The 9,656-nt window shown below is 34.2% G+C and overlaps 1 long non-coding RNA gene across 1 annotated transcript; it reads left to right on the top strand.

The window, feature by feature from the left end:
* Positions 1-296: 296 nt before the first annotated feature.
* On the top strand, positions 297-7,080 carry LOC137643685 (uncharacterized). Its single transcript, XR_011045045.1, has 2 exons — positions 297-358; positions 6,790-7,080. It is a non-coding gene; the product is annotated as an uncharacterized lncRNA (long non-coding RNA).
* The last annotated feature ends 2,576 nt before the right edge of the window (positions 7,081-9,656 follow it).

Here is a 9,656-nt window from a genome sequence, read left to right as displayed (position 1 = left end):
AACATAAAAGCTGTAATACCTGATAAAGATCTTCAAGAACTCAGAACTATCTACAAATATCTACAATTTTGACTGAGTCCAACGAAAATGCTAACACCAACATATGTTAGTATACAAATAGAATCTTCAATCAACATCCTAGGAAACCCAAGGACTGGCATTCAACTATTGCAAAACATATCCAGGAAGACCTACATTCTACAAGAAACTAGAACGAGACATCGCTAACAAAACATCAAGAGAGAGAGAGAGAGAGACGACTCGACTACATATAAAGCTAAGTACAAAGATTTTGTATTCATTTCAGTTTGTGCAGTGAAGTGTAGTTGTCACAAGTCGTTAGTCAAATATTACTGGGGTGAGTGAATTCCTAAACTTTGTTATAAGAAACTCCGAATTCTCATTTAGAATTTTTCTTTCTTTGTGCTAATTCCTTTTTCTTTCATAAACTCTTGGGGGGAAATGTATTGGGATTAGTAACATTGTTGGGGGAATTTTATTATACATATGCGTTTACGCAGTGGGCGTCTGTACTCATATAGATATTTTGATAGGATTGAAAGGGGTCAAAGAGATAGAAAAAAAAAAGAATACAGCAGTCATGGCTCCTCCTATCAGCCCTACCCCTGGACCTAGTGGTGTAGGCCAGGCTAATCCTCCTCCAATTGTGACGCTTGTAAATGCCAGGTCAGCAATCCTTCCTTTTCAAGGCCGTGTCAACGGGTTCTTGCCACAAAATGTGGAGTCATGGATTTCATCCGTTGATGCCCATTTAAATGCCAAACAAATCGTAGATCCTTTTGTACAATTACAAGAAGCTAAAAGTTTTATAGATTTTTCTAAGGGGGATGCGAGTGCGTATTTAAGAGGTGTTTCATTTCAGGAAGCAGTTACTTGGGATGATTTCAAAGTTAGGTTACGCGCGATCTATGGGGGTGAAGAAGCTTTGGATGTGGTGTTAACGTTACGAAATACACTTAATCAAGCCACTATGAATCGGCTTAATGTTGTTGAGAGAGCAGCTCTCATAGCTGATAGGCTTAACGAATATCAGGACATTTTAGGTAATTCCACTTGGGTTACTAACGATAATATCTCCGTGAAAGATTTTTTACGATTAATGTATTTAACTTGCATGACACTTATGTTGCCTGAAGCTTTAGTGCGGTGCTTTGATAAGAAGTTAATGCCTGCAAGTACGGAATTGGATGTCTATAAACAGATAAAGAAGCACATGTCCAAGTGTCCAGATCTCGATCCCGTGTTAACTCAAGTTTTTGCTAAGAATGAAACAAAACCACAAACAGTGAACGTAATTAATAATCCAGTAGCGGGAGTGACGTGTTACAACTGCAAACGTCAAGGTCACATAAGCGCAGACTGTAGAACGAAATTTTGTTCAGTTCACAACACAGGATCACATTCTTATAGTCAATGTTACGCGCGTAAGACACAACAATATCCTAGAAATACACAGTCAATTCCACAGTCAGTTCCATATGGAAATAAAAAGAAAAATCCTCATTTTAACAATAAGAAGAAACAACAAAATGTCAATGCAGTTCAGAGTCCGAAACAAACAAACACTTCTTCAAATATCGCTGAGCCTGGGCCGTCAAACCAGACCTCGCAAAGTCAGCCTAATTTTCAGAATGTGCAGAACAAAGCAAATACCACATAGTTAACTCTAGAGGGGAAGAGAGTGATGTTGGGTCAAGGTCATTTATGTCAACATCAATAGTATTGAATAATCAATTTAATGTTTTATCAGATAAATGTGAGACAATAGATTTTCCTATGAAACACACGGCCGAATTAAGTAAAACAGTGCATGCTCCCGTAGATTTGCAACGAATTCATACAATAATAAGCCAAAATGAGTTACGGCCAACCTTATATGCTGTAAATTTAGAACACAAATCCTTTACGTTATTTTTTGACTCTGGTAGTCCACGTAATATTATGGATTTGAAGACGCATCATTTGTTGTTTTCGAACTTTCCGATTGAAAAATCAGGAATCAGACTTTCAGGTATAGGAAATAATGAATTAAACGTCATAGGCATAACTCATATTCAGTTCAGAGTCGGTAATCGCACGTTTGCCGATACATTTGTTGTTGTGAAAAACATTAATATGTATCCAGCTGTAATTATAGGATACCCATCTATGGGAAATCAAAACATTATCTTAGCTCCTGCAAAGCACGGCGTGTATATCAAAGGGAAATTCTATAAGTCTTCTAATACTTTAAAGTCTGTTTTGGATAATAAGGAGACGACAAATGTAACCGTAACGTACGTTGAAGAACCAATAACTTGTCTCACTAATAAAGAAATAATACACGCGACCCAGCAGAATTCTCGTTCACCCGTAATATCATCTTGCACGCAATATATCGAACCAAACATACCTTCGAATTTAATAGTGCAAATAAAGAAAACACTACCGGGATCTGAAATATTAATCCTTTCCGATACTTTGAAAACCAACGGATTGTCTGTCACACAAGCTATTTATACAGTAGGCTCACATCAGCAATGTAATATCGAAGTCTGTAATCATTTAAATAACACTTTAGTAATTCACAAAAATCAACATATCTTGGATGTAGAAGTTTATAAACATCGTATTCTTACCGTTGCTGAAATCAATCACTCTCAATCAGTTGCGGATGAATCCCTTTTACGATCTATTAAAAATAAAATCAGTAAGGACATTCAAGACGAAGAAATTCAGCAGAAAATTTTTGAACTTTTAAATAAATATACAGATGTCTTTTCCACTACGGATGGATCCTTAGGGAAAACAGATGTGATCGAGCATCAAATAAGGTTAAAAGACAAACAGAAAATTATATATGTACCCTCGTACAGACTCCCTATGAAATTCCAGAATGAAATAAATGATGAAGTAGGTAAAATGTTAGAGGAAGGAGTCATTAGAAAATCAAATAGCCCTTATAATTTTCCTTTAATAGTTGTACCGAAAAAAGATCGAACATGGCGTATCTGTGTCGACTTTCGTCGTCTAAACGAGGAAACGATCCCTGATCGATTCCCAGTGCCATGTACTGACGATATTTTGTCTTTGTTAGGTCAGAATAAATATTTTACCAGTTTGGACTTACTTAAAGGCTTTCACCAGATATCATTAGAAGAAGATAGTATCCCATACACAGCCTTCAGCACAGCCAGGGGACATTATGAATTTTTACGGATGCCTTTTGGTTTACGTTGTGCTCCTATAACATTTACAAGAATGATTAACATAGTGTTTGGAGACTTGTTAGGGGATATATTGCATGCCTATATGGATGATCTTGTAATCTTTTCCAACACCTTAGAAGAACATCTACGTAAGTTAGAACTAGTACTACAGAGATTAAGACAACATAACTTAAGGGTAAAGATTAGTAAGTGTGAATTTTTCAAAACAGAATTAGTATATTTGGGTTTCATGGTGTCAAGCCAAGGTCTTAAAGTAGTCCATGATAAGGTGTCGGCTATACGTAATTTTCCCATACCTACTAATGTCAAGGGAATACAGCAATTTCTGGGTTGTAGTGGATATTACAGGCGTTTTATACGCAACTATTCAATAATAGCCGCTCCTTTAACTGATCTTACGAAGAAGGGCGTAGATTTCATATGGTCTGAGCAACATCAACAGGCGTTTAATACTTTGAAAGATGAACTGTGTAGTTCTCCTATCTTAAAATTTCCTGACTTCGGTAAGGAATTCTTCATTGCAACAGACGCCTCAGACTTAGGAGTGGGAGGGGTATTGCTTCAGCAATATGATAAACAGTTTTTCCCGATAGCTTTCTATTCTCGAAAATTGAGAACTTCCGAAAGTAAATATGCAGTAATAGACAAGGAAGGACTAGCTATTGTTAATTCGCTAGTGCATTTTAAGTTCATAATTTACGGTTATCCCGTTAAGGTTCTTACTGACCATAAACCACTAACAGAGTTCTTTAAAGGCTTCAATCACAGCCCTAAACGAACTCGGTGGCATTTAATCATTCAAGATTTTGGCGCAAGAATCGGGTATTTACCTGGGAAAGCAAATATCATTGCGGATGCATTATCACGCAACCCCGTGTCATCTTGTACGGAGTCTTTAGCTGAATTAATAGATATATCAACATCCATGCCTATTGTAAAAACAATATCTGAACAAGAAGATTTAGGCTGGAGTGCTGAATTGTTACAGACTGAGCAAAGAAAAGATCAGAAAATAGAAACAATTATAAATGCTTTGAAAGGCAATCATAAAGAAAAAGAATATATAAAGTATAAGCAGCAGAATTATGTAATCAAAGATAATATTCTGTGTAGGACTGTGACAAGGAAAACCCGCAATACACCACATGTAACTAACGACCAGGTAGTAGTACCAAACTCACTTGTTTCCACTGTCCTGAATTGGTTGCATTCAAATCCATTACATGGACACCCTGGGTTCTCATTAATGTCACAGAAAGCCAAATCATTGTTTTATTGGCATACAATGCTTACAGATATAAAAAGACACATAGCTAATTGTCGCACATGTCAGGAAAACAAAGGGCATACGAAAACACCTGTTAGCTTAGGAACTTATCCTGTTCCCAATCAACCCTTTGAAAGAATACATTTAGATTTGTTAACAGGATTTTACGAGTCAGACAGAGGGAATAAGCACCTCTTAGTAATTATAGATGCTTTAACTCGATATACAGAACTAATAGCGCTTAAAACTAAAACTGCGATTGAATGCGCTAGGAAGTTTTACGAGTGTTACATTTGTAAACATGGAATTCCACACATGATAATCTCAGACTCGGGTGGTGAATTTAATAATCACTTTCTTACCTCATTGTGTGAATTCCTCAAAATAAAGAAGATCAATACCATGATATATCACCCAGAGTCGAATGGGCTAGTGGAAAGAGCAAATAGGAAGATATTAAATATATTAAGGGTAACACTAGGGGGATCAGACCCCAACTGGGATATTGCAATACCGGCGGCACTGAGTACTCTGAATCATTCATATCATATATCAATTAAAATGTCACCGCATGAAGCATTGTATGGTACCCCAGTTAGAACACCTTTCCATGTATTAACGCCTACAACTAATCTATCAAATCCTTTAAAAGAATGTATAAATGCAAGTATAAGTCGATATGATATCCTTCGAAAGAATTTAGAAGAATCACAAATCATAATGAAAAGGAATCATGATAAAATAGCGAAACCAACTAAAACATATACCGTGGGTGATAACATCTATATTCAAATCAATGTCAGAAAAGGGCTCAACTATAAACTAACACCTAAGTTTGAAGGCCCATTTAACATTTTGGAAATATTAACGGCCAATAGGTTTAGAATTCAAAATGTAGCCCAACCCACGGATGAGAGAATAGTACCATTGTCTCACATAAGAAATTAAAAAGAAGTGAGGAAAAATTTTAATTTCAATTTAAAAGTTTTCTTTTTAATACAGGAGTAATTACATATGTTTTTTCTCGTTACAGGTTTCCAAGATGAATTTTTTGTTGTTGGGAGTGATATTGTTCGCTCAGACATTTTTTTCGTATGGGATGAGTTCTAAGACTAAGAATATATATTTTAAATATGGAAATATAGTTGAAAGACAAGAAGACATTTTTATTACATCAACCAACGTAATTGTCGAAGTGCATATGCAAGCAATTTTTCTTCAAGAGAATGATGTCACTAGCTTAAGAACCGCCATTTCAAGGTTTTCTGCATCATTGGATGAGTTGCATAGGAGACATTTTCATTTGACTACTAAGAGTTTGCTTAGCTCAACATTAAAAATTGCAGAGATGCTATCTGATGACTTAAAGAATAAGACTGGAGAGACAGGATCTTTGGCTTATGACCTTTTGATGTGGACTGTAGGACACGAACAAAAAGAAAGACGGAATCCGTTCATTTATGCTGCATTAAGCATCTTTGGGTCTGTTGCAAGTTTAGGTTTAGGACTTTCCAATCGTCTTAAAATTAGTAATCAAAATAAGAAAATTGAGTTCTTGACTCATAAAGATGAATTGATTATGTCAGAACTAAGGGATCAGTTAGCTTCAATCAATAAAATTATGGATTTGTTAAATGAACATTCAGATAATATCGTTCAAATTATGGAAGTACAGGATTTGTTAGCAACATTAACGTATTATGATTCAAAGATAGATCACATACATAACAGAATTGCACATTTCATTGAGAAATCCAAGGATTATGTAGAAGCTATCACGTTAGCAACTAAAGGTGTATTGTCGCCCCATTTGTTGCCTATACGTTACTTAAAATTAGTTCTGGAGAACACTAGGGATAAACTAGGCTATGTTCCTTTGTTAGACGAACATAGGTTAGAATTTTATTACAGCCTAATTACAGTAAACGTAGATAATAACAAGATTAGGATTACAATTCCCTTTGATTCTTCTGATGCCTGGCAATCTTACAGGATATCACCATTTCCGACTTTCATGACGAATCACTCAAATCCAGTAATATCCAGTTTGACAGGACACGTATTGATTTCCCCAGACAAGGAAACATATACGGTCATTAAAGACTTAAATCAATTAACTCACTGTTCAGACGCAATGGATAGAAAAATATGTACAGCTGACTCATTTGAATTCCGTAAAAACTTGATGGATTCATGCGAGTTAGGTATAGTGCTAGACGGTGCTCTCTCCCATACAAGTGAAAATTGTCTGGATAAGCTTTATCCCTTTGACAATAAAGAATTCAATTGCAGACTAAATAATGGCTCGTGGATACGATACGACAAGGACGGCTTCAATATATCATGCCCTGACGGATCCACATCCCACAACCACATCTTCGTCGCAGCAGATGGCTGTATCGGGACTTCCCCGAATTCCATGGTGACTGGCCTACGGACAATCATCAGAGAACGTGCTTACTTCGCGAATTTCACGTGGACCTCTACAACGCCCGCACTTCCTCTCCCCTATAAAGGAAGTGTGGCGAAACACTTAATGAAACTTACCGAAAAGGACCACCTGTCGCCGACTTACAAAGAGATTCTTCACCCCATAATACTGGCTAGTTTGTGTTTCACGGTGATGATATTTATCGCCGTGAACATCCTTGTTTGGCGTAGGTTACGGCACAGCAAGCAGCTACAAAGGAATGAGTTGCATAGCCCTGACAATACCCCCTATTTAATCCAGTTCAAAGCTGTATGAGTGGCCACCTCATTCGCTAAGGGAGTAATTTGTCGGATTGATGTTTGTATGAAAAGCTGATTAGTACGCTAGTAATATGTAATTAAAGAAATTCTCTACATTTGCATTGTTAAAAATACATTTAAAATAACATTTAAAAAAAAAATAAATAAAATAAAAAAGGATATAAATCATTTTTTCTCTCGGCATCTAATAAAAAATATATAAGCCGGAATGTTAAAAAAGAAAAGAGAGAAAAAAAAAAAAAGAAAAATATATAAGATATATAACAGAATCTATGGGCATCTAATAAAATGTATCAGCCCTATATATAAATATATATATATGTACGAAACCGTGGTACGTGTACGTACCAGGAATTCGTATTTGTGCACTGAATGTTGAGTATCTTGTTTCTGACAAAGGTAACAATTATTCTTTATCAAGTTACCGAATCATTTGTAAGTCAGAATTTGTTTTGTTTTTTGGTACCATGTAATCATTTGCTAGCAATGTACCATATGTATGATCTTGGTTTTATCATGCATTTTTCTTTTTGCTTTGGTAATATCTTTTTTTGTATGCATTATTGTTGTTAGTTTTGGTGTGCCTGTTTGGACATTCGTCCTCAGTTGGATATAGCTAGTTTTGGACAATGAATGATACGTATGTCCAGTCACACCTAATAACCATGTTTCGGCTTGTTGTTAAATTTTTGTAAAAAAAATTGAGATAGCTGGCCGAGCATATGTAATGATTAGAATAGTAATATTACATGTTTAAAACAAATGACGTAATATGTCATGTTGGTTGGAAGAGCTGGCCGTGAGATTTGCTATGGTCAACTCAAGTTGTGTACAGGATGTAAGATGCTGAGTTGTCATTCTTTCTTAGTGTCAACACATTAACTCTTCGTGTGAAAGTTTGTGACGTCACCGGATGCAGGTGTCTTCCGATTCCGTCACTTATCCAAATTAAAGCAAGTGTACGATTTTTGGGATATCAGTAATTTGTTCAGTTCTTATCAAAACTTCACCAGAATTGGTCATGTGGACCAACACAGCTTCCTCCAGTGATGGAGATGTTTGACTCTGTTGTTTATATACAATAAAACTTAAAAAACCACCAAGATGTGTTCAATAAACCATCTAAATACATCTGAAAACAACTCATACTCAAATGTGTGCTTAAGACAGTAGCACACCAATATATATATATATATGAGATAGGGTGTAAGATATAAATTAGCAACTACAGTGGATATGAATATATTAAAGTGGTTTGGCCAGTAGAGAGATTGGAAAATGGCGGTCTGCTGAAGAAGGTGATGAATATAAGAGTTTAAGGGAGATTGACACAAATGAAGGCCAAGGTTTTGGTGGATGGATGGAGTGAAGAGAGCTCTAGGTGATAGGAGGATAGATGCGAGAGAGGCAAAAGAGCGCGTTCGAAGTAGAAATAAATGGTGACCGATTGTGACGCAGTTCCGATAGGCCCTGCCACTTCCTCCAGTTACCTTGGTGATTGCTGAGGTAGCGGCAGTAGGGGATTCAATATATAAAGCTTCATTTGTATTGGATAGCGGGTCAGATGGGTTTGAGCACCCTTGCAATACCAACCAAACTCTTCAGAATCCCTCATCAGGCTGGGAGGAGCGAAGAAAATAAAAGTTCCTTCGCCTTTTTTTATGTTGGCTACCCCCCAAAAATGGGGTAAGTGCCTTGATGTGTATATATATATATATATATATATATATATATATATATATATATATATATATATATATATATATATATATATATACGTATATATATTTATATATATATATATATATATATATATATATATATATATATATATATATATATATATATATATATATACATGTATGTATATACATATATAAATATACATACATATATATCTATCTATATATATATATATATATATATATATATATATATATATATATATATATATATATATATATATATATATATGTATATATATATATATATATATTGGAATATCAATCTATCTATCTATCTATCTCTATATCTATATATACTGTACATATATAGGCTTTATAAATATATATATATATATATATATATATATATATATATATATATATATATATATATATATATATTTATTTATACATATATAAATATATATATATATATATATATATATATATATATATATATATATATATGTATATATATATGTATATATATATGTATATATATGACACACACATATATATATGTATATATATGTATATATATATATGACACACACATATATATATATATGTATATATATATATATATATATATATATATATATATATATATATATATATATATATATATATATATATATATATATACATATATATATATATATATATATATATATATATATATAT

This window comes from Palaemon carinicauda, chromosome 7 (assembly GCF_036898095.1).
Source record: "Palaemon carinicauda isolate YSFRI2023 chromosome 7, ASM3689809v2, whole genome shotgun sequence".
Taxonomy (NCBI): domain Eukaryota; kingdom Metazoa; phylum Arthropoda; class Malacostraca; order Decapoda; family Palaemonidae; genus Palaemon; species Palaemon carinicauda.
Note: the sequence above shows the minus strand (reverse complement) of the source record. Positions and strands in the feature narration are given on the sequence as shown.